Source organism: Pezoporus flaviventris, unplaced genomic scaffold (genome assembly GCF_033815535.1).
Source record: "Pezoporus flaviventris isolate CSIRO_AGI_PZ_B2104156 unplaced genomic scaffold, CSIRO_AGI_Pfla_v1 ptg000040l, whole genome shotgun sequence".
In the NCBI taxonomy this organism is placed as follows: Eukaryota; Metazoa; Chordata; class Aves; order Psittaciformes; family Psittacidae; genus Pezoporus; species Pezoporus flaviventris.
The window spans coordinates 3596465-3622899 of NW_026892588.1; positions in this window are offsets into that span (position 1 = coordinate 3596465).

A 26435-nucleotide genomic window follows, 5' to 3' on the forward strand; every position below is an offset into this window, starting at 1 on the left:
GGCAACTGCCCCACAGGGCCAGATGCATTTGTCTGTCCAAAGAGCACAAGAGAAGCATTCATTCAGCCACCAGAAGCATCCGCTTCTCTCAGCCGTGACGACAGGTCAGTAGCCCTGAGCCACCTCCAGAGGCTCAAGCACCTACCTCACAGCACCTCCAAGCTGCCAGCAAAGCCACTGCATCGAAGTGAATTTACTGGCTGGCAAGTCAGAGTTCAGCACCATAAGCATGTCGTTCTGCATCTCCAAATCACTTTCCTGCTTGATTCCTGATATGTGTGTATATCATACATAATGTATATTTATATATAAAACCTCTAACATGCACTTTCACAAGCTCCCATATTACCCATCTACTTCACCTGCAGAAGTATTGTATCATCTCTCAAGCAAATAGTGAACTACTGAAGAGTTAAGTACTTACAGAATTGAGCAAATGTGTAATTAAGGAGCTATTGAAATGTGCATTGTAGATACAACAACTGCAATGGCCCTCACGGAATTTGGAGTACCCTGCCATTATAGTATCCCTAGAGACACCTACTGATGCTGTGCATGCTTTCTGAACTCCTGCATTTGCTCCAAAAGATGCTTCTGTTGCCTCTTCATCCTTGAACTACTTGCACGCACTTGCCCATATCAAGGGGATTTAGCAAAGGGTCACCACTGTCATTATTCTATGGCTAAAACCTGAAGCTTAATATTGCCTCAAAGGGAAAAATAATACTGTGGAACAGTGTGTACCTCCGTTTGGAAAGGATATTTTGCAACCCTCCTTAGGTAATGCAATACTGTTAGCTTAAAACATCCACTTGCACACAGCAGTCCGCTGACTGCATAAAATTCACCTGAAGTAATGTCAGGCTTGTCAGATTTGCTTCACCTGAACCAGCACTGCTGAAATATCTTAGAAATTAAAAAGAATATAAAAAGAATGTGCTCTTCCCCAGAGGGCTTCTCAAACTCAGATAGGAAAAAGGGTCAAAACAAAGGAGATACACAAATTCACTACTCTTTATGTGTCAGTCCTGGACTGACATGACTTCATAAACAGTAAGAAGCAGTAGAAACACTGAGAAAAATGAAAGATCCAGACTTAGTAATGTAAGGAGGAAAGTGGAAAAGCAGAACACCTCTCCCTTGACTGCAAAATAGATAGGGAATTTCACCTTCCTTTTCTTTATTTGATGAAGCTCTCAGTTCCCCATCCTCCTTGGATACTGCAATGTAAGCTCCATCAGCTTATTAAGTGCTTGGACTATATTCTTCCCTAAGCAGAAGAGATGCTGGCAGAGTTAAACTGGCTTCTGTGTAGTGAAAAGATGGATGTACTAAGTGAAGAGAACAGAATGACTCATACTGCATCCTTCTCTAAAATGAAATAATTTAAATAAGTTTGGTTTCCCTTTTATTAAACAGGAGAAAATCAGTAATGGTTGATTGTGATTCCTATCCATTATGCTATTTCTAGAATGAACCCCCACATCTGAACTTAAAGTAAAGCAGAGTTAAGAATACCAAACATCCTAATACTAAAAGAAAGTTTTAGCAGTAAGTAAATATCAGTAATGGGCATTCCATCTCACTGCTGCTTTATAATTGACACTAATGCTACTTCTTTAAGTAGTCTTAAAACAAACACACAAATTAGTTGCTAAAAAAATAGATGTGGCAGAATATGGATGAATAACATGTTCTTATCACCTTCAACTGAAAATTCACAAGTGTATTACCTAATGAAGAGAGTAAGTGTTTAACTGAGTTTTCCTGGCACGGATTCATACAGATTCTCAATCATCCCCCTTCCCTAGTTTACTCTGATGTGATTTAATTATTTTGCCATTACAGACAGAAGCAAAGCCTGACCATTTGAGACAACATGTGAGGACAGAGATTCCCCTAACATTGGTTTATACAGGCAAGGGACAATGTGTGATGTTCTTCTATTTCCTTGCTTTTATATGCTTGTGTTCTGCAGGTGATACAATAGCTTACCAGATGGTAAGGTTGATAAGTAGCACTCTTAACAATATGCAAACAATTAACCTCTGTGACTTTTTTTTTTTCCCCTTCAGAAATACCTGAATTGGCAAGTTCTGAAGTTAGGAGTGAACTAAAGGAGAAGAATGAAACTTTCAGAAGTTTGCAGAAAAATACTTTTAAATTCAAGTGAAGTGTATGACAGCTCCCTGTGATGTCCTACCAGTAGGGCTAGAGACAGAAAGAGAATAGCCTCAGATCTTACAGAATCAACTGCCCACACACACACTGATCTGTAGTTTTCTCTCAAAAAGCATGAGCAAAGGTTACAAATATAGACTAGGAGGAGACAGCTTAATCCAATCAAATGAGCATTTTCCTTAAAGAACAGCAGGAGCAGAAATTTAATGATGTGATGAGACTGCTCACCTAAGTAGGAGGTGAGAAAGTTGAATTCAATCTGAAAAGAATTTTTAGTATTCTACTGCACTCCTTTCTCACTTTCTTCCATAATGATGTTCCTGAGGCATTACCATACATAATGTATAAATGATGTCTGCATACTATTACATTTATTGCAATATTAAGTATTTTTAAAGTTCATCATATGCTACCTCATAGTGACATACTAGGACAAGATTTAAAATATAGGTCCCCTAGGTGACTCCAGAAGAAATTCCGTTGTACATACAAATGAAGCTGCCAATGTAACCTGAATCCTTGCAAAAGCAAAGGAACTTTACTTTTATCTTATAGATAGACTTAAATTGCAATGCTTGCACCTGCCTCCTTCATGTCATAGCATTTAAAATCCAATCCCAGAGAAAGGAGTTTGAAGGGAGTTTGAATCTGAACATTTTCTCATGATGGTTTAGAGTTTTAACAGAATTTCCATCCAAATTATACCAAGTTTTCCAGCAATGGAGTAGACTTAATTTCAAATGGCTCTTCAGCATCCTGATATTGATATAAAACCATAAATATTCACTTAGATTTCAAGGCTTGGTTCAAACAAGAAACTGAAAGCACAATGCATGGGACAGCAACTATTTACATTTTCCTTTTCCTAATAACAACAACCAAATAATATCATATTAGAATAAAGGTAATAACACTTTGATAATAACAGCCTCTAAAATACAAATTATGTTCATACATTTATGAAAATGCTTATTGCTATAGCTTTTTTTATTAACAGTACAGGTCACTACCAACACTGCCATATAAAAACATGCAGAAGAATCTATACATGCAAAGTCAATTTAAAAACGCAATATTTAAAACTAAAATACACAGTGTATTTCTGGTTGAGAACTTGATTACAAACAGTTTTCTAGTTTGCTTCTTGCTTTGTAACCTTTGTGTATTTCTGTAATATGGTCCACTTCTGAAAGGGATAATGTCCACAAACTGGCCCTGCTCCCAAGTACATCATTGCTAAACTTGCTGATCTCCACGACAGCTATTTCTGACTTTCCACACTAAAAACTAAGATCACAATCAAGAAAAAGCATTATTTTTTTTTTTTGACAAAAAATTAAGTTTAGTGGTTCTTCCCACTGAGCTCAGTCAGCTTGCCTGAGGAAAAGTGAATAGGTAATGGAAATTAAAGTAGTGGCTTCACAGTTTGTGTCAAATATAATAACTTGACAACTAAATTCCTCCTTTACATATTTTAAACACTCTGTAACCTACACCATGTATCACAACATTAGTTTATATGTGGAAATAAGAGCACCCATTGATTTGAGTCACAAAAACATACCTGTCTTTTTAAAGATCTAGATGGAAAGTCATCATTTGAGGAACTGTTTGTGGAATGTAACTTCATATGACATTTTCTGTGCTTTCTCTTTTATATTAGAAGTAATGTATCAAGCACACATAGAGGGATTATTGAGCAGAGCTCTTTTAAAAAGGGGTAACTTCATTTATCAAAAAAACTGATGAAACATCTCACAGACTTGGAGAAAAGGAGGCTGAGGGGTGATCTCATTGCTCTCTACAGCTTCTTGAGAAGCAGAGAGGGAGGTGCTGATCCCTTCTCCCTGGTGTGGTAGAACATGTGGGTATGGTTCAAAGCTGTGCCAGGGAAGGTTTATACATCAGGAAGGATTTCTTTATTGAGAGGTTTATCAAACCCTGGAATAGGCTTCTTAGAGAAGTGGTCAGTGCTCCCAGTCAGTATTTGAGAGGCATTTGGACAATGTTCTTTAACAACAGACTTTAACTTTTGATCAGCCCTGAACTGGTCAGGCAGGTGGACTAGATGATCACTGAACTGTCTTTCCAACTGAAATACTCTATTCTGTTCTATCTTTCAGACAATAGAAAATATCTATTACTAGATCGTAATGCTCATTTGGGTCTAGTTCATGAACTGTCACACCTGAAAGATTACATGTAACTTTACATTCATTTCAGCCAGCCTTAAACAATAAAAAAAGAAAAAGACAAGGGAGAAACTACTCAGGTATAGTTAACACAAAGTTGGGATTAAACACCACTGGCAATCAAAACCTCTCCTGGACACAGCAGCTTGAAGATCCATTTCAGCTACATACACACACAGAGCAATGCCTAAATGCATCTGATGAAGTCAGTGAGTCTGTTAAGATGCACGGGCATAAACAGAGTAAGAAAAAAGAGGAGAAACCTAGAGAAGAAACCTATGATTGCTTCTACTTCATCTTTTTCTCAGAAATCCAGTATCCTGCCTGCCTGTCTTCTTTTCTCTGCTTTCTGCATTCCCAACAGAACACCACAACCTAAAGTCCAAAAGCTTTTCTAAAGCCATCACAAAAGACAGGAACATGTTCTCTCACTTCAGTTCTGAGTGACTATTAAGAATTTGGCCTCCCAATAAGACAGCAAATCCATTTAATTGGAGTAAATTTCCCAGCACAACGCACTTTAAGAATGTGCCTCCTGCTTACAGTAATAAACCACCTGCATCTGACATTCTTTTCATCTACTCAAAACCAGTTTCTAATTTATTTTCATGTACAGTGAAAATTCAGTCACAGTGGAGCATGAACTCATTATGTGGAAACACATCCAGATCAGCACAACTCCCATTGACAGAAGTGAAAGTCTTGACCAAGGGAGAAATAACAACAAAATTATTCATTGCTACATCTTTAGGTTTAGACTTTAGATGCCAGGATGACAGAAAGCACTCAATCTTTCCAAGAGATATGCTGGTTCAGGAGATTTTTGAACAAGATACTTTTACTAGAACAGAAGCTTTAGAAAAGACTGCTTTCACTATAAATTCTATCATCACAAATAATTACATCATGTAATCTCTTTCATAAACTGATCAAGCTCCTCCTAAAATTAGTTAGGCTTTTTTCTCCCTAGTAAAAGGCTGTTCCGGACTATAAAGCATGTTCTGATTTCCAGACTCAATATACTCTCAGAAAGTTTATATATATTTATTCCTTAGCTTAAACAGTTTTTCTTGCTTAGTGTTGATTTTACTGATATATTTATAGACTGCAGTAACCTTCTCTTTCACCTCTATTTGCCAGTCTAAGCAAGCCAAGACTTCTAGTGTCCCCCTGTTGGACAGGCTGAGTGAAGGCTGGAAAGCTGATTATTAGATAGAGAGAAACTGCAGCTCTGTCTTCAGTGCAATGGCTGGCATACTGGAGAACTGTACATTACTCTCTTTCCCATCTCAACAAAAGGGCCTGAAGTAGAAATAGATCTACCTCTGACAAGTTTCCAAGTCACAATGCCTCTTCTTAAGAGCATGCCACATATTGCCCGTTATGCAATGCTATACCAAAAAGGAAAACCTCATCTTTATGAGTTTAAATCACCTTCATGGGATTGAACAAATGTTTTTAATTAATAATTAATAGTAAGAATCAAAAATTATTGTGAAAAATGGGCATGGACAGGCATTAATAACACACATTTTTATATATAAAAGGAAATTTTAAAAGTTACATGTTAAAAGTAATGTGTGAATTCTTCTATAAATTCATATACAGAAAAAGAGTTCTAGCCTTTCCCAGTAGGGAATGTGACAGCACAAGAGAAGAGGTGATGTGACTATGTCAGCACCAGCAAGACAACAATAGTGGGTCTTGAGGAGAAAGTGCTTGAAATACTTGAAATGCTCTGCCACTCTGAACATAAGAGGCAGCACAGAGAAATGCATACCGATGAGCCTCTGAGGATGAGTCATAGGAACAAGGCAAGAGTACAGTAGAAACCAAAGTGTCAGAAATAACAACACAGGCTATGGTGTCACTTGCTTTATAAAGGGCTTGGGAAGTTCGAATTTTACTCCAAAAAAATGAGGCAAACAAATCAGTGCAGAAAATAATGGTAATTGTTTCTGAACACCTGCTGAGCTCTAAATTCAGCTTACATCTCTGTATGCTACTTCACACTGAAAAGCAAAACAAAACCAATGTAGACTGCTATACAGAATGCACCTTTGGAAGTTATGCTATTTAGCTGTAACTCCAAGACATACTGTTTGGAAGTCAAACTCAGACAGCATACCCCAGAACAGACTTCAGCATCCATCATTTGGGTATAAAAGCTGTCCTACAAGTTAACAAATGCACACATCCAGTGTAAAGGCAGGAAATAATCTAGAAATCCCTTAGCAGAAACGGTCTGGCTTCCTAGCAGTCTTGAAGTTTTATTGTAGAACAGATAAACAGGAAGCTTTTATTAGGAAAAGAAACAACCTGGGAACGTTTCCCTGAGGAAGACAGTCTGGCCTAACAGTCACCATGTCCTATCAGTCTCCAGTTGACTGTTTCTAAAAGTCAGCTCTTTGGGTTCTGAGCATGTCCGGCACAACACTACTGTGCACAAAGGATAAGCAATATTAGGACACATATACCTTTGCACAGGCCCTTCCTACCTATGCAGCCCCATGAAAGGACTTGCTTACCAAATAAAGAATTAGCAAATCTCAACAAAGATGAAAAAAAACCCACTTGTCATTGCTTACTCCTAGTGATGAAGAGTGAAAATCATATCCCCATTGATAGTAAAATTTTGACAACTGCAATCAAGACTGATGAGGTGAATTAAATGCGAACGTATGCTTTGGTATGCTTTGCTTCAAGGGAACCATTTCATTTTAAGCACCAGGAATGCAAGGGATTGCCAATTATTACTGCTTGAAGCACTCTGTCCTCCTGTGTTAGACAACACTGACAGGAGAGTTCTCCTTTCATGTTGCCCTCACTACATACTTTAAAAGTTAGCAATCCTTAGCGGCCAACAGCTTCCAGTTCACTGTCTCAGGAGACGTTACGTACCATAAAAGCATAATGGCTCGTGACAGAATCACTCAGCATTGCTTCTCATCTCTCTCATTTTGGCTCATGGTATTTCCCTGACCTGATCACTCCTTTGCAGCAGCTAAGTACCCCCAACAGGAAATGACATTTTACAGCTTATATGTTTTCACCAGTCACAGAAATACAAGCTGCAAAGGAAAACAGCACAAATACCAAATATCACATTGGACAGGTGGACCACTGAAATGACAGGATCAGTCACCAGTAGAGCATGGTCTGTGAGATTTGCTTCTGTCCATCAGCCCTGTCATTAGAGTTCAGTTTCTTCTCTTTTTGTTCACCATTTTTTCCCCCAATTAATCAAGTTCCACTGTGAATACTATTTCTAGAACAACTTCCACTTTTTAGAATACCCTTGCTGCACACACATTCTGTGATTACCCAACTATGTCACTAGAAAATAGAAGACTGTTAACACTGAGGAGAAGACAGATACACAGGTCTACTGTGGGGAACCAACTCTCCCTGTAATTCAACTGCAGCTGCTGAGAATAATACACAAATGGTTATTTTTTTATCTGGAACATGTTAAATCTGAACTTTTTCCCAATTTCTTTTTAACAGCTATGGATTCATTCCTTATTATCTGCTGTGCTCTTTGCAATTTCTGACAGAAAAATGATGCATTTGAAATTGAATGCATCATGCATTCTGTACATTATCATTCTGAGCTGCACTGCTTTGACCTTTACAGCAGACAGTATACAGAAAATTTCATTTTCTGCCATAGCTATGTAAGTTCTCTTCTGTCTCACACTCTGCAGGTACAGACAAGATGGCCAACCAGTCAAAACTAAACATGTTTAATATTATATTTCAAGGCGTAATTAAAGAATATTACTATCCTTCACAACAGGAACCCTGAGTTGAAATTTTAGTGCTTCAATTGGGCATTGAAGTTGATGTTGAACACAGTGAATGATACCAAGCAAATCTGTTCATCTGGCAAAACTTGTAATAACAATGGCGTGCAAACCATGACTACCCTATTTCAGCTACAACACTAACACACTGTCACCATCCACTCAGAAATACTAAAATGGCATTAGGAAGAGTCATAACCTCATGTCTTTTGGGGCTCAGGATCTTCTCATATTTCCAGTAACTCACACTGGAATCTGTCCATACTACTGACTGAGCTTCTCTAAAAAGAGCAGTGAAGTTTTTATGAGACAGGAAAGATGGCTTGACATAAGAGAGGAAAAAAAACCCAAAACAAAAAAAAAATACAACCAAAAGGCATGACTATTCTCTGAATAGACCTAGTTATGAAAAAATAAATAACTTAAAGATACATGAGTATAGATCCATGCTTTGTGACTTGATCTTTGGGTTGTGGCTATTTTTTTAAACAGACCCCTTATTAAAAACAATGTATATTATATTCTTGGAATATCAGCTTTGCCCTTCCTTTCCATTGGATAAATAGATTATTTTGCCTTTTCAAGTACAACATTAACTATACCATTGATCTTTGCCATTCTCTGTAGAGTTCATAAAGTTAACATAGATGTAGAAGAGAAGACGCAATTTCTATTACTAAATCTATAAATGTTTATTCATTCTCCATGAGTATTTATTCATTTTTGCAGCAGTTCCTCAATTATTATCTTAAAAAAGAATTCCATATAAGATACAAAGCCAAAATGAAGCGTAAGACAGCATGGCTCTCTAGATACCAGCTGCTCGATTCAGTACATCAGCATTCAGAAATATTAATATGAACAAAAGCAGTTCAGTGCCTTCAGTTCCTATTTTACATTTAAGGCAAGGTTCAGTACACTACTTCTCTAGGGAGCGAGGAAAGGTGTAAGCTGTGAATCACTGGAAAACACATTTATTAAAGAATGTTCACTTTTTCTATAGAACATACTTCAAAGAAGTCATTATACTTTGTTTTCATTGTCTTGCATCATTTACATCGATAGGATTTTACAGCCCTTCCCTTTACTCTAAATGTACCAACAGCATATATTAGTACAGGACAAAGCAGACAAGTGCTTTGGAGACACTGCAGAAAATGGCAGAGTTGCCTTGAGGTAAAAAGTCAGTGGCCTCTAGATGGACTTACGAAGGGAGCAATAAGCAGACGAAATGCTCAAAAATGGCCAAGCTGGGATATTTATTTCTAAGCATAAGACAAAGAATCTGAAAAGGAAGTGACACATTGAAACCTTTTTACTCATCCATAAGTGTATCCCAGCATTCTTTTAGTTCACATGCCAAACTACCACATTTTGCCATAGTCACATCATATACTCATCACAGAGAGGTAAAAAGAAAAATGAGAAGCATCTATTATTTTAATTTTCAGCAGTGAAAAAAGTGTTTAATCTTCTGACAAGCAGTTAGGTTGTAACAATTCTCCTGGGTTACTTAATACAGTAAGATAGACAGAGAGATACAATACGCTTGCCACATGTACAGTTATTTGTTGATAGCTTTCTGTTTGCTTATTCAATACAATTATTTCTTTCTAGAAGAGGTTCCTTGGGAATTCTTGGAACTGGCTGCCAATTTGTGTAAACATGCCCTATAGAAAAAGGGCTCCTGGAGTTATCCAATTCACATGCTTAATGAGGCAGTGGTAAATAAATAGAGAGGAAAGGAACCCAAGCTTTTACATTTGGCAAACTGTTTTTCACATTTGTGCTTTCGTGGGGTTTGGGTTTGTTGGGTTTTTTCAACATCTATCCGAATCTTTTCAGAACATGCCACTACTTAAAGCGTTTTTCTGCAAGCAGGACTTAGGGTTTTCTCCATGCATGACTTATTTTTCTGCTAGTGCTGGCTGCCTCACAAGCAGGTCATAGGGTTGGCCAGAGCACAGGTGAAAAGAATATTCATTTCACTAAAGAAGAATCTGTTTTGGTTTATTTTTTTATTTAAAAAAAAAATTTAAAATATGTAATCACACAGATATTGCATAGAAGGATCATGGAAAGATCCTATTCATCCAATTAATAATTTAAGGCAATACTTACAGTTAGTTGAAAACTCTTATTATCACCTTATTTTTCTTCTTCCATCAAGAAACTACACCTCAGTCATCCATCTCCTAAAACAGCCCCAGGAGCAATCCTCAACATAAAGAAAAATGGTGATGGATGAACTGTCTTCATGACTACTGCTATGATGAAGTATAGACATAGCGCTGGAAATCCAGCTCAGTATATGCATTTTGTGGAAAGCAAAAAGATCCCACCCTTGCTAGTGAAGATATATACCTTACTGCATAAAAATCTGCTTCCCTGTTATCAATGGTATAATGAAGACAACTGATCCTTTCATATGTCATGCTTTCACATGAAGGAGGCAAGTGAGAAAGCTGCAGATGAACACTACAAAAGTAAATGTCTTTGTATCTTAAATAAATATACATCTGTGCACCCAGGAGGAGGAGAGAAAGAGGTCAAAGGCTGAAGGAGAAAAGCCAAACAAAGGAATGGTTTGACAGAAATTAGATGGAGTCCAGAGGAGAATGGTATGATCTTCTCTCACCTAGAATTTCATCATGTTTCTTCTGTGACCCACATATTTCTGTAGTACCCCTGAGAGCAATAGTTCTTATCAAGATGCTGTACTAGGATTTATGTAATATATGTTTAGATTACAATAAATGCTACCTCATATTTTGTACCAGCCATGCTCTGTACTACTTAAAGCATCTCTGCTGCCCACTTACAGTGTTCACACCAAGTAACTTCAAGTTATGGTATTTCTCTTCTAATCATCAGACACTGCTTTGAAAGGGTCAGTCCTATTGACCACCTCACCTCCAGGAGCGCTTCTGCAAGCAGTTCTGGGGCTTGCACCAAGACACTGGTGTGAGTGCTCAGGTCCAATCTAACTAATCTAGCTTTTAAAGAGGTCCTGAAAGCAATGTTAAAAAAATGAACACTAATTTCTTCAAAGAAACTGAAGTGCCTTAGATGTCAATTACCTCACCTGCAGCTGCAAGAGTTCAGCAGTTCTGCTTCAGCTGAGGAGTAATAGATTAATGTATTAAGGTGACAGAGTCAGGTTTTGCTGTTCTCAGTGAAATCAGAAGGAGCTAACAAATCAAACCACCTTCCTAGAATACATTGCTAATTGCACTATGCGGGCCATCAAGTACCCAAACTTCACTCACTGATGTGACTAAGTGATATAGGAGCTGGACACAGATAGTAAGGCCTGATGTATAAGACTGATGAGAAGTTAGGAAATTCTGCACATTGATTTGCTGAACCAGATAAGGGAAAACAAAAAGGACAAACTGCTTTCCGAGTTACCGAGGAAAAGTCTTGAAAAATCTCTCAAAAGATGTACAGGAAACCATGGACTAGACATCTCTCCCAGGAATCACAACTACCTTCATAAATCCCTAGGCAGTTTTCCTTTGAGGCAATATGGACAAGGGAAATGGGCTATTTCTGTGAAGAAAAGTGTTTACCATACTTTCATTTGCCACAATAGTTCAAGTTCCCACATTCTAAGGAAACAACAATTCCAGCTGCAAAATGCAACATCTCAAAACCACTTGGATAATTTTCATCCAAAGTAATCTTGACAGGAAAGGGAAGCACTGGTCAATAAATAGAGTGCATATTTGCCAAGCACGCAGAGCGGCAACATTATACATATTTTTAACTATACAAGCTCAGAGAAGCAGCAGTCCATTTGCCCTGCCACTGGTGAGATGTGACTCTGGTGAGCATGGCACATTCCTAAAGAGGATTAGTAAACATCAGAACAAAACAGCCTGGTTATGACGCGGTTATACTGCTTCAAAACATCCTGAGAGATTCTTCCTGCTGCATTAGGAGTCATACACTCCATAAGGTGTTGAGACACTTTTGGGATTCATATGTCAGAGTTCATGTCACTATTTCTGTAATTATTTAGCATTGTTATCTATGGGGATATAACTACCAAAAACCTGTGCAAGACTGTGACATTAGAAACATGGCAAATTAAAAAAACTAGAAACAAGCTCTTTTCTACCTTCCTAAAATCAGTAACATATTTGAGTCTGAGTGCCCTGACCCACAGTCCCTGGCAGAGGAAATGACAGTAACCCCTTCTCAGTGCAATACAGATGTGGACAGTAGCTAACAGGTCATCATTACAGAGGAAGGGACAACATCTTTGGTTAACTGCAACTATCAATTCCTAGTTTTCAAGGTGATAGAGGGAAGAGGTGGACGTAACTGTTCCTTCTGCTTTCCCCTCAAACAGTGCATTATCTCTGAGGAGGTAGACTGCAGGTCTAATGAATTATAATATCTCTTTGTAGTTGTTATTGCGCTTTTTATTTTTATAAGAAGATAATGACTGTCCGTGCATATAATGCTGTTTTTAACGTCATGAAGACCCAGCATTTTGAGTAGAAATCAGGAAGAAGGTACAATGCTCTTGCAGAAATTAGTTCATGCTTACTGGGGCTCTGCCAATGGAACTGTTGGATTTGCTCCTGCTTGTGTGACTGGATTTACTTCCCACAAAACACTACAAATGGTTGCAGATGCAGAGGGAATCATAGCCTTAGAGCAGAGAGGAAGCAGTGGTGATAGAGAGCAGTGTTTTACACTGTTATTCTTTTAGAATAACAAGTTTCACTATGATGAGTTTTAGAACAACAAAATTCTTTTACACTGTTATTCTTCTAGAATAACAAGTTTATGCAATCATTGAAATGTGTGAAGTTGTTGATGGTTTCTGACAGTACAAGATAACTTTGACTCTCAAAACACTTCCTCCTTTCTACACAATAATACAGGATTTAAAAGTCCAAATAAGAAAGAAACCAATTGTTCTCCTTTGTTCTTATTTGGAAGACCAGTTTAAAATGAGCCTCAAAATCCTGAATTAGGTCCCCTTTCTTAAACAGGTTTACTATCCATCAGGGTTAACAAGTTTCCTGCAAACTTGTAAGTCATCTTGCCTTTACATCTTATACCCAAGTTCTACTTACGCTTTTCAAGTTTTTGCTCCTGGCTTTACCTGCACTTTATCTCTAGTGAAAGAAATTTATAAGCAGTCTGAACAGCAGAATAGGACTGGTTGAGGTTGAACCTGATGAACAGCAGCACATGGGAAAAAGGATATAAGCACAGCTGATAAAGTTTTCTTTGAGCGATGTTACTCAAAAGACAGGAACTGTTCATTTGTGCCTCTGCACAGGACCAGGACTGATCCTTTAAAAAGAGTGCAGGAACTGAGTTTGCAAATGGTTTAAAGACAAGTTTCTTAAAGTGCAGATTTTGCATTCAGATTCTGCATCTCCAGAGAGAGCCTCGGAAAGGACCGTTTCGTTATAGTGCACTGGATCAGCCATCTGCTACAGGAAAGACTGTTCCCTCTACTGGAACTATTCCCCCCCCCCCCCTTCAGAGTAGTATGATTGTGTAAGCTCACCAGCATGATACAGAGCAAAATCCATTGATTACATTACCCAAAGAAAGCAGTCTTGTAGAACAGGAGAGCTCTGAATACACAGGAATACTAACAGGAGTAGTTACTGCACTGATTTAATTTCTGGTACCCTTTTAGCTCTTTTAGGCAGCTCTTTCCCAGTCTTCAGCTTTCAGAAACACCAGTCTCTCAAAGCAAGCAGTGTGAATCTCTGACACTCAGTCTGGGCCCTGAGGTGTACACACATCTGCATCTCCACGGGTGCATGATTTACATCCCTGGATCTGAGTTGCATTTTAACCCTTCCTTTTTGCTCCCTATGGAGAAGTTGCAGGGCCATCAAAGTCACCACAGTAACTGAGATCAGCAAACTACCCCTAATTTCTTTTCCATGCTACCTCATTCTCCACAAAAAAAAAACATTCATCTCTTAAACATTTGCAAACCAAGTCAGTTGGTTAGAGAGAAGCTCCTTGAAGCCTGTTGCTTTCCAGTGGTAGATTAGTACATTCTTCCTCAAGACACTAGTTTGTGACTTTCCTGCACAGGATCTCCATTGACCTAGAATGAGCATTTGACCATTCTCATTATGATGAACCAATACACACACACAGAATTTCAGGTAAGTTGAAATAAACTCTTTTGGTTGCCTCCATAAAAGTCCTATGAAAATATTCGTAACCTTGTTACATATCAGCTTTACATCCCTTTTCTTTCATTTTTCATATCTTTAATAATTTCATCTCCTCTTCTCCCAGTTCATCGTTCTTTTCCATTCTTTATTCTTACTCCATTCCCTTTTATTCCACTTGCATTTTTATCTTACTGCCAGAGGGCAAGAACTGAGAGTAGTAGTACAGAGAAAGCACTCAGATTTTGTGAGAAAGAGGAATGAAGAAATCCCTCAAATACATAACGACAGACTTCATTCATGTTCTGGAATACCAAGGGCCTTGGATGAACTTTAACTGCACTATTTCTAAAATTACAAAGACAGAACCCCATTTCCAGCCTTGATGCATTTGTAACAAGTGAAAATATCCTGCCTTTCATGCAAGGAATCTAGCCCCACCAGTGCCATTTTTGCAGGTCTGACAACAAAGTTGCTGGATTATGGCAGGTGATTATCATATTATTGGCAGTACTGTTGACGTGTTTTATTTTCAATAATATATTACAATAGCTTTCAATAGTTGATAAAATATCAATGAAAATCATGTAAAGCTTTCACAGAGACTCAGTCATTCATACCATGTTGCGGACATGCAGTCATCATATCAAGTTCTGATACTTCATAAATTGGCAGGCCTGGCTGGATAGGCATGTAACATAATAAGCAACTACCACGAATAACATCTATATAAAAAGAGCTATGATCCAGCCTTTATATACTTGACAAGAAAATGCAGTTTCTCCCTATTGACATTTGGAAGGTGTTAAAATGTTATGAAAAGTTATTCTTGTTCCACGCTGGCCTGATATAGCACCAAGCAAGCACAGTGGGATTAATTAAGTTCTGTTGGACTGCCTAGACTTTTTCAGTGTTTGGTTGCAAGGCTTCAGAGCAGGTGGCAGAGACTTAGGCGATTCTTTTATGTTCAGTAGCACAGCTTTTTATGTCTATGTTATGGACTTGCCAGCACCTTGTAAACTTCTACTCTCACAAAAGCAGCGAGGGAATGAATGTTCTCTCTTATTTATTGCAAATATCTATTTTGCCATTATGAAGAATAAATAGTATTACACTTCATAAATTCAAAATCAACCAACATCTATATTTGTTCTGATAAGAACAATAGACATATAACAAATGCTACTTCAGCAATTATTTCTTAAATATAGTTCCAGCACTGTATATGAACTCAGGCACAGAAAAATAGATCTATATAGCATAGTGCAGAAAACCAGGGAATATTAGTGCAGAAACCGAGGGAATATTAACCCCAGTGGAAGACCTTGCTGATATAGTCATTTTGCTTTCATTACCCAGGCCATCTCTTCTCCACCAGGCCATCTCTTCTCCAAAGTATGTAACTAGCACAAAATGAAGTGGTCAAAATACGGAACTGGACCAGAACTTCGTAACATTCAACTCTGGGACCTGATTTGCTTTTATGCACCCTTTTTGCAATGAGACATATGAATTCTTTTTTTTTTAAGTGTCATAAATACATCATGGGTACATACTATACAGGTTAGCACCTTACTGCTTTAAACTGAGAATTATACTGAATATTAACATGCTCCAAAAACATTCAAGTTGAGGATCTAATGTAATTATGTCACCAAATAAAAGTTCGACACTAATTAAATTTTAGTGCTAGGCTGAGCTGGAAGCTAATCATTAGAGCAGTAACCTTGTTAAGCACAAATACAATTACTCTTATATCAACAGGAATTTCATTTCCCTAATAATCGATACTCGTTTACCAGTGTCTAAGTACTTAGTTAATCTTGTTTTTATACAGCTTCACTGAAATCCTGTAAGCTCATTTCCTAGTTTTGCTCCTTTTAATTGTGACCTCTGTAGCCCACTGTGAACTATTTATCTTACTGAAACACCCACAAGTTGCCCATTGCCCACTCTACACATAAACTCAAATAACAGCTAGGTGCATTAGGTGCATTTAGAACTTAATTCTCAAAGCCATGTCCAATGGCATTAGCCGTGTGACAATAACAGAGTATCTTAAATCCCTGAATATTATGAAACATACCACAGAATAAAAATGCAAGTAAAGCAAGTAATTCTGTACTTGCCAGTACCCTCAAGTATCACCTCACAAAGAGGTGATCCAGCAAAGTTTGAAGTAAATCTAGGACAGCTTATTTACTGTTCCAGACGTGGTGTTATTTATTTGAGTGGCATAGTTGCTGAAATTGAATTAAGACCTACAGAAATGCTGAAACCATTTTCATAAAAACAAAATTCCTTCATTAATAATATCTGCTATCCTAAAAGCAGCAGGGCTAAATAACTCACTACGTCCCATCTGCACGCTGTTCCATGGTGAGGAAACATTTAAGCTCTCATCCCTTTAAAGGAACTGGTATGATTTTTAGGTGCATTTAGGTGTATTTTGAAATGACATAGTGTATTTTGGCAGGTAACAAACATTGCATAGAAAAGAACTGCTGGGCACTAGGTTGCTATAGAAACTATTGGAAGCACCAACTTCACCAATATTTTTCACAACCCTCACCCCCATGTGGCTTTGTGGTGCATACAGAAAAAATGGCATCTGTACAGAACACAGAATATCTCCAACATTGTTCCCAGCTGATCCTGACATTAGCTCATGAACAGTATAAGTTGCATGGGAATTTCCTATGTCCATCCATTCCATTTAGAATCCTAGAATAGTTAGGGTTGGAAAGGACCAGACCTTAAGATCATCTAGTTCCAACCCCCCTGCCATGGCAGGGACACCTCACACTAAACCATCTCACCCAAGGACTCGTGCAACCTGGTCTTGAACACCACCAGGGATGGAGCATTCACAACCTCCCTGGGCAACCCATTCCAGTGCCTCAACACCCTAACAGGAAAGAATTTCCTCCTTATATCCAACCTAAACTTCCCCTGTTTAAGTTTTAACCCGTTACCCCTTGTTCTATCACTACAGTCCCTAATGAAGAGTCCCTCCCCAGCATCCCTATAGGCCCCCTTCAGATACTGGAAGGCTGCTATGAGGTCTCCACGCAGCCTTCTCTTCTCCAGGCTGAACAGTTTGCTCAAGCTTAATTGCCTTTAACAGCCAGCTTACACTTGCTATGTCCATAAACCAAATACTGTTTAAACTATATTTCTACAATTTAGCAATATTCATATTTTACATTTTTTCCTTTTGTTTATCACTCACCAGGCTCCAACCGCCCATAACATGAATTATTCTGAGCTCTGGGACATCTTTTCCAAATACCAAAGCAAAACAAAATAGTAGTTAAGGCTATTCCTAACTACTACTGATCATCACTTTTCCTTGCAGACCTGTTCTGACCCTTTTACATACAAAGAACGGTAACATTATAGTAGCATGATTGAGGCAGTCACCGTAGTGGGTAATCCATACTAACAGAATTACTTGTTTGATTTAGCATGACTAAGAGAAGCTATAGTTAAGATTGCTGCTGAACCTAAATTATCCTTCAAATATAATTCCTGGGTAAAGTCTGTGCAGACTAAAACTGCTCAGGGAATTTGCGTACACAAGCACACCACAGGGACACGACTATGCAATCCATGCATGATACAGAGAAAGCCCATGAGCTGTCACACTGCAACGGCAGGACAGTATCCTAGCTTGTGGACGGGACAGTATGAGTCCCAAATAAGAGCATATTTCATAAGCAAAGCTTCACCACATGCTTCAGTTCAGTTCAAACTTCTGTGATTTTGTAGGCACATGCTAAGTTTATCTCCTTTGCAGAATATAAAAGCACATGCAATCTAAAGATTTCTGAACAGCAAGGGATCTGCATACTGTTTGCAAAGTACTGACTTTACTTGTCTTCTTAATTTGTAATCTTAATTTATTTCAGAGCTTTTTTTTAGTATCTTGCTAAAATGATGAGAGATATTAAGCCCTATGTGCTATACAAACTGTATGGGTTATTGCCAATGACATTATAAAGGCTATGTGGAGCATTTAATGAAATACTCTAATTTAGATTATAATGGCTCTGCTGCAGATTTGCAAACATCACAGTGTTATTGAAGGGACACAGGGCACCACAACTGAGAATGTCAGTCATTTAACTACTTCTCCTGTACAGCAGCTCTGCAGTTCGTGTTGTTCACTATAAACAGTCAAGACTAAATAACTTGGATTACTCTGCAAAATATCAGAACTAAAAGATAATGCTGTGTTTATGAGTTTAAAAACAAACAAGAAAACACATACAGAAAACACCTGATATTCCTGATATTCTATGGAATTGCATACTTTCCTGTCCATATTTTTGCCCTGTTTCTTCCCAAACCTTAATGTCTCAGTGCTGATAAAAAGACCAAAAGTATAGGTTCCAACCTCCAGTAGATTCATATGTATTGGTATATTATAATATTTCACTTAATGCAGTATTAGCCATACGATAATGCAATGAAGCAATTTTCAGAGGCATTAGACAAATTTACAACACAAAATATTTTTTAGGCCAAGTATTTGTATTCATCCTCACGTTTTGTAAATCCTTCATAGCAAACTCTCTTGCTTACTTCGATTCAAGTATCTATGAAGGAAAGATTTTCAGCCTGAACAAAGTGAACAGAATGTGATGATCTAAACGTCACTTTTTGAACTCACAGTAGTACATTCACAAAGGACTCAGGTTTTCTTTCAAGGAAATCAGGCTTTCTTTCCTGACTGGTTGTGGAGTTCTCTCTGAGATATGCTTTTAAGACAGGCTTCACATTGACAATATACCCTTCTAGTATGGTCAGGAAAAGAGGAACAAAACTTGCTATTTTTTAATTACATGAAATAGCAAATTAAGTCACAATACAATAAGATTAAAAGAAGAACACTCAGAAGAGTCTGACGAAAAACCTCATTAAGCAATTTATGAGGAAAGCTTTCTGGGATACTTTTTCCCTCCCCTGCCCCAAAGTATACCTCAATTAATAAAATTACATCATAATAGTATTCGAAAATAAATCTCATCCCTAGAAAATTAGATTTCACCTTCTGATGCATAGATTACTGTCTCTACTATAACAGACATCAGTAGCTAGATGATTTTGAACAATGACCATAGTATCAGACACAGACTGACAATCAATATTATTTAAATATAAGAGAGGTCCTGTGATATTTAAAGAAATACATAAACATGATTTCTTAAAAACAAACAAGGACCCAACTAGAAAAACCCCAAGCCTAACTTGAAACAGATAGGAAACAAAGAAAAGTAACTGCTGTTTACTGTAGATAAACATACTTCCTTTCATTTTTCAATATACTTTCACTTCATATGAACAAGCTTGTTTGGTTTCCCAGGCAGATTCTTTGACATTTTGATTGACTGGTACACAATTAGAGTTACAGATGTTAATTAATTTAGTGACTGAACAATATGACTGAACAGGGTTCATTAAATGGGAGAAGAGAATTCCATCACAACTAAATATGTTTATCCAAGTCACTTTTGTTTCAAAAGCATGGGGCTATTCTAACAAAGGGATTTGGATGTACCATTATTCAAATAATTTTAAAAGTAATAGCTCAAAGAAAAATGCTATTTTCTACTCCAGCAGAGCAGGTAATAGTTTGTCATTACAAGCCAAGTTTAACTTACACAGAAGTTTACTGGTGTTCCTTGCAAACTTTATTCTAGAATAAATGGATCACACTTCAGCATGACACAACACATTGACATGTTCTCTGCTTGTGGCAACCTATTTCTGACCATTAATTTAGAGGAATAAGAGCTTTTCTACAGGATGTTCCTTACTTCCAGAGACCTGCATTGACTGTAAGTACTGAACTGTATTCATCTGCCTACTTAGAAGAGCCACGCAGAAGTCTAAAATGCACTTTGACATGCGGTTCATAACACACAGCTACTTCAAACAGTATCTTTTCACTTACTTTATCAGAGTTCTGATATATTTTCATTTCCTTAATACAGGAGGGAGAAATGCATTGAACTGTGACTCATTTTATATTCCTGACACTCTGGATATCCTGCATTCTTTAAATTACTGTTAATGACTCTTTCACGGACATCCCCTTGTCATGGGGAAAGAGCCTGCACGCCTTGTGAGGTTGAGAGCTATGCTGGTGGTGGCATATGCCTCCGGTAGGGTCTCCCACGCCAGACAGGTCTCAACTAAAGGGTCAGACAAAGTGTGACCATGGGCAGGATGGGCTCACTAGCCTTTGGGCAACCATCCTAGGAGAAGGACAACTCTAACTTCAAACCTGGGCAGATGGAGCTCGTTTAGCCTTGTAAGGCCATCCATCTAAGAGAAGGATATTCTAACCAAACCTACGACCTGAGGACTTTGCTGTCACTGCCCAAGCTCACTAGGCCCTGGCAGATAAACCTCAGGTGTAAAGGGTGGGGCCAGTTCCACGCACACTGTGCCTCACCTAAAAAATCTACTGTGCAGGGTTTACTCACACTTGCAAAGCCCTGTGCTTGTAGTAAGCGTGGGTAAAGCCCCTCCCAAATCTTCATTTGCAAAGTCAAACCATCACCATCACTGTTAGTGATTAAAAGTGAGCTCTTTACTGATACCCTGATGCCTACTGTCCCATCAGTGAAAATCCTTGGGAAGAGCCCAGGAGAGCTAACAGCACGTACACTTCCTAATACTAACCAGTAGAAAACTAATTTCTGGGCTTCGGTAAGCAATTAGAAGCTCTAGAGACCAATTTCATTTATAATCAATATTTAAATGAACTAGCTCTTCTAACAGGCAATACACCATGCCTTCATCAGAACACAACTTGGAAATACACTTGGCTGTTCATCCTATCCCTCAATACGTGTTGTGAATACAATAATACAGAGCATGGTATGTAGCATCACATACACTCTTAACATAAAAATAAGCAGTATTTAGTCTATTGCTGTAAATCCTTGTATTTGGATCAACAGCCTCAGAGTTCTTCTAGAACTTAAGCAGTCACAGCTTCTCAAAACAATTGATTTTAAACTCTTTACTTACCTGTAATTCATGAGCTGTTTCTTTCTTCTGGGCTTATACAGAGACTGTGGACTTCCTTGTAGGCTTGACCTTTTAAAAGGCCATTCCACCCGTTTGGGTTCCTTCAGATGAGTAAGCCAGAAAATAAATTCACAAAGAAAAATATTATTTACAACTGGCATTTTCAGACACACCAGCAATGCCTGTCTCTCTAGAATAGGACTCCTACTTCAGGTGTCCAAAAGTTAAGATCTAATCAAACTGTATACCTCTGCATTCAGTAGGTATCCACTTCTGCAGGATGACTGATCTATGAGACACACCCACAGACGCTGATATAACCCAAGTGTCCCTTACAACCAAGTACAATCAAGTAGCTTAATTCTCAAAAATTCATGTTCTTAATCTAAACTAGATGAAGCAGATCCCATTGGTACCAGCAGCTAGGAAATGCTTAGGTCTCTACAATTTTCAGTAAATTGTTGTTTTATGCATGTAATTGTCAATTGGAATTCATTCATTTACATCATCATGAAATTTGCATTAGATTAATGTAAAACTAATTGAAGCTGCTGAAATTCTCATTTATTCTTTCATAATTGGTACGGGGTATAAGCATAAACACAGTCACTGCTGCTCAGTGAATGCATGGAGGTATTTTAGATAACAGGAACTCCAGTTATTCTCGGCTACCTCACCCATACCCAAAACTGCACATCCAAAGCTAGAAAGAGTTTAAGAGGCTTCCACAGACAAACCAGGAAAGGCCACTTATGTCCTGGCTGGTGAGACATCACATCTGGATCATTTCTCTAAGTGCTTATTAGTAGTCTGCCATGTTACTACGGCACTAACCAATATGTTTTCAAATTTCCTTACACAAATTATACTTTGCACAGTGTCTTTTGAAGCTGTTCCCTTAGGAGCTACAAAGCACAATGGAGCTGAGCGTGTGCCATGTGTTAGTAACACAGGAAGCCACATGTTACTGCCTGAGCCTTGGGCACTGCAAGCACTGAGTATCATACTAAATATAAAATAATAAATAAATAAAATTTATCATCTGGGAGAGGCCAGCACAGTGTCTTTTTGTGGACACTATCACAGTTAGAAGAACTCGAGGAACAAGAAGAAAAGGAAGTATGATGGTGTTAAATACTCCATCCCTTGCAGTGTTCAAGGCCAGATTGGACAGAGCCTTGGGCGACATGGTCTAGGGTGAGGTATCCCTGCCCATGGCATGAGGTTGGAACTAGATGACCTTAAGGTCCTTTCCAACCCAAACTATTCTGTGGTTCTGTGTCTCTATAATATGACACTGCAAGCCACAAACATTATCAGAAAAAGAAAGAAGACATAACATAAAGTTAACACAAATGTAACATGCTTAACACAGATGTAACATGCTTAAAGGAAAAAATTGGCAAGAAAAAAAGATGGCAAATTAATTAAAATAGGTTATGTCTGCTACCCCCAGCTGGCTGAGCATTGAAATATATACCACCAGCTGGTGTAGAGAAGCCACCAACATTTCTTTATTATATCTTCAGCATACCTTTTTTACTGAATTAACAACCATCTTTAGTTTCTACAGTTAAGAATAATATGGAATGAAGACAGAGTGGCTTATATCCAACTGTACCCTCCTTTCATGTGCCCCATGCACCACACTGATTTGTAAATGATAAATTTTAAGTACCTACTACACATAAGTAGGGTTTTTTTTTTTATTTTTGTAATACACAACTGAATTCAATCATGGCAGTAATTTACTGGCCAGCTAATGAACGTATTACTCATGCACAAAATATATATTACTCCCCAGATTCCTAACTGATACCACTGATTTATAACTTAGATTTATAAAGTGTAAAATTGAGTCAGTAATAGAAGATTCTGGAAAGCAAGTTAGAAAAGAACAACTGCCGTTCAGGCATTTTGCTTCTATTCCTCAATTTCTCCAGCTAATAGAATGAAAAACTACTATTATATCTCACCTATTATGGCAATAGTGAAACTTGAAAACTAACACAAGTTCTGCAGAGCACTGCAAACATTTATATATATATATATATATATATATATATCTATCTATCTCCATATAAAGATCAGTGTTAACTTACAACACAGAAAACAAATATCTTCCTCAGTTGTTCCTACATCACCAAAGCTGCTACCAGTTTTCTTCTGCTCATCATGGTCACCATTTTTCTGAAGGAGTTTATATTCTAAACCCTTGCAATCTGAACAAAGCCCCTGTATCATAATAATTCCCCAAAGGATATTTTGTTGTATTTTGTGGAATCATTCCCTACCTTCTTTATTTCTAACCTGATGATGCCACAGGTGGGCCTTGTCCTGCAGTGTTGGTCATGGGGCCTGCCCCAGATGGGAAAAGGCAAAACTTTTCACAAGACACCTCAGCTCCAGGACAGCATAGAGACATTTTGCAATATAGTCTAGGAGCAGTCTGAAACAAGTATTTGGAGAGTTAAGCAAATAACTTTGTTTATTTTCTCTCAACAACAAGAATTGAGCAACTTAAAAACTTAAAAATTAAAAGCATGTGGACTAAAAAGTTTCTAATACTGCTGGAACTGATAGAGGGCTTTCAACACTGGAGATCAGTGAAAGGTGCAAAACAACCATGATATCATTCAGAGTTTGCAGTAAAACACTACATTTTTGCTACACAGGGGGTGGGGAGGGGAAATCAAAGTACTTCACCTATGTCTCTGCTTTTGGTTTCTGAGGAAGACAGCTGAAGGCAAGGCTGCTCATTAACACTATATTTATAAGGAGAAAAACCCACTTCACATCATGGTACTTGCTGGAGACAGTGGTATGGCTCCCACTGCTGAAAGCTGATCGTCAGCAGTTGTGTTGTGGGCTCATGCCAAATCCTGAAGCTAAAGTTTGTATCATACGATCTTGGATGGACATAATTCATCAGTCTTACTGCAAACACTTAAAAAAGTACCAACGTAAACAGGTCCACATGTATTAAAGCTGATGGGGTTCCACAAAATTGCCACAACAGAGACTCCCTTTTGCCACAGTTCTTTTATAAGCAGCCTCTGTAAGTTACTAAGATGCAAGAGTGCACCCTGCAGCCTGTTCAGTTCCAGACAATTATTTGAAAATCGGGATATAGCTCTTAATTTTTTTTTTCTTCTGTTCTGATCATAGTTAATTTCATTCTTTTATTACCTCCAGGAAGGCAACCTGGTTAGAAACATGCCTTTTAATCTTTCCCAATAATGTTATCATTTTACATACAGATGCTTTTCACCCTTGGTTTTATTGTTGTAGCTTTCTGACCATATCAAACCAACTATAAGAATGCCTCAAGTTATTTGAATTTTATACTGCTACTGTCAAACATATAAAAGCATTTGGGGAAATGTTCCTAAAGCTCCTCTTTTCTAAAAGGTCTAAACCTTTCTGACAAATTGAAGAATTCATTACTTGCTCAGAAAGATATAAACCAATTATCCACAGGGCTAGACATAGTGACTCAAATAGGATCTGTTTCAAGAACAAAGCGAAACAGGTCAGCAGCATGAAGGTTGCCCAGCTGTAGTCACATTAAAGAGAGAGAGACAGACAGATATTTATACTCCTAAGCACCTTTTGCGAAGGTACTTGACTTCTATGTTCACATTACCAAAATCTCTAAAGACATTTAAATATTCATGAGAAAACTACAGATATAATGCTTAATTGCTAGAAGAAAAATTGAGACAAGAGATAAGAAGTTGACCTGAAAGGGTTATAATACATAGAATCTTCTTTTAAACATGACTTTTAAAAGGTAAGACGTGATTATAAATTACTGTATGGATCTTATTTATAATCCAGGCACTAGTCTCTGGTTACGAAATAAGATGAGTAGAGTATGGGTTTTGAAAATAAACCTTTGTCATTTACATGTCGGCTCCTAGTTAGACACTAAATGTCTAACCCATGAAAATAAATGTGCATTACAAAAGCAACAGACTAATGAAGGAAGAAGCACTTTCCTTCAGAGAACCATGATTTCACTTGTTCAAAATAATGTCTGTGTGGGATCTTTAACATGCTGTTACTTCCTAACTCTTCAGTGAGACAGTAAACATAAGCAAAGTCAAAAAGGTCTGCATAGCAAGCACAAAGAGAATAAAGGTGCCTGAGGTAGATCAGTCCTCAGCTAGACTGCTCTAGGTCTGTGAGAAAAATGATAACAAGCCTAGGCTAGGAAACACTGGCTTTTAAAATCTTAAGGCCAGGGAAGACAATCTCAGCATTTAATTATGACAATTAAATACTAGCTGGGGTAAGAATTAAACTCTAGGTTCTGATGTGAACTTCACAGTCGCATTTATCTCAGGTGTGGAAAAGGATCTTACAGGAACCAGTATTAACACAAATTTATTTTCAAAGAAGCCTCAGGCACCTCATACTCAGTGTAATTCAATGGAAGGAAGAAGAGGGCATTTAATTCCTTTAACATCTCTTGAAAAAATTTATCTACACAGTGAAGCGCAGTTTGCAGACTGGAATTGCGCCAGGGCTGAGCAGCACAGGCTAGCTCAAGCTGGACCACCAATCTCCCTGTACAGATTAGAGGTTGCATTAAATCAAAACTAAAGGCACTAGTTGTGCCAGTTGTATTTCAAGGCGTGCATGACTCAAAAGTAATCTAAAAATAGTCAGTAATCCATTATTTCTAGGAGAAAATAAGCAGTCATAAGCAACAGATCACTTTTTCAAAGTGACTTTAACAACATTCTTTGGAGCAAAGAAGATATCTAGGTTTTAAAAAGCAATCTTAAAGTTATCCCAATCAGTATAGCAGCTTTAGAAATTTTGATTTACAGGTATTACGGCTGGATAAGCAACCAGAATCCTATCTCACTGTTCAAGGTGTAACAATCAGAAGGAGGAAAAGATGAGGAATCATTTTCTCAGCTATTTTGCGCAAGACATAAACATGGACCTCTTGTTCACAGGAGTCCTCGCAAAAAAACAGAGCAGCTGGACAGTTAGGTATTTTAAGTGGTTGCTTGAAACCCATCTGTTTAGTTCTT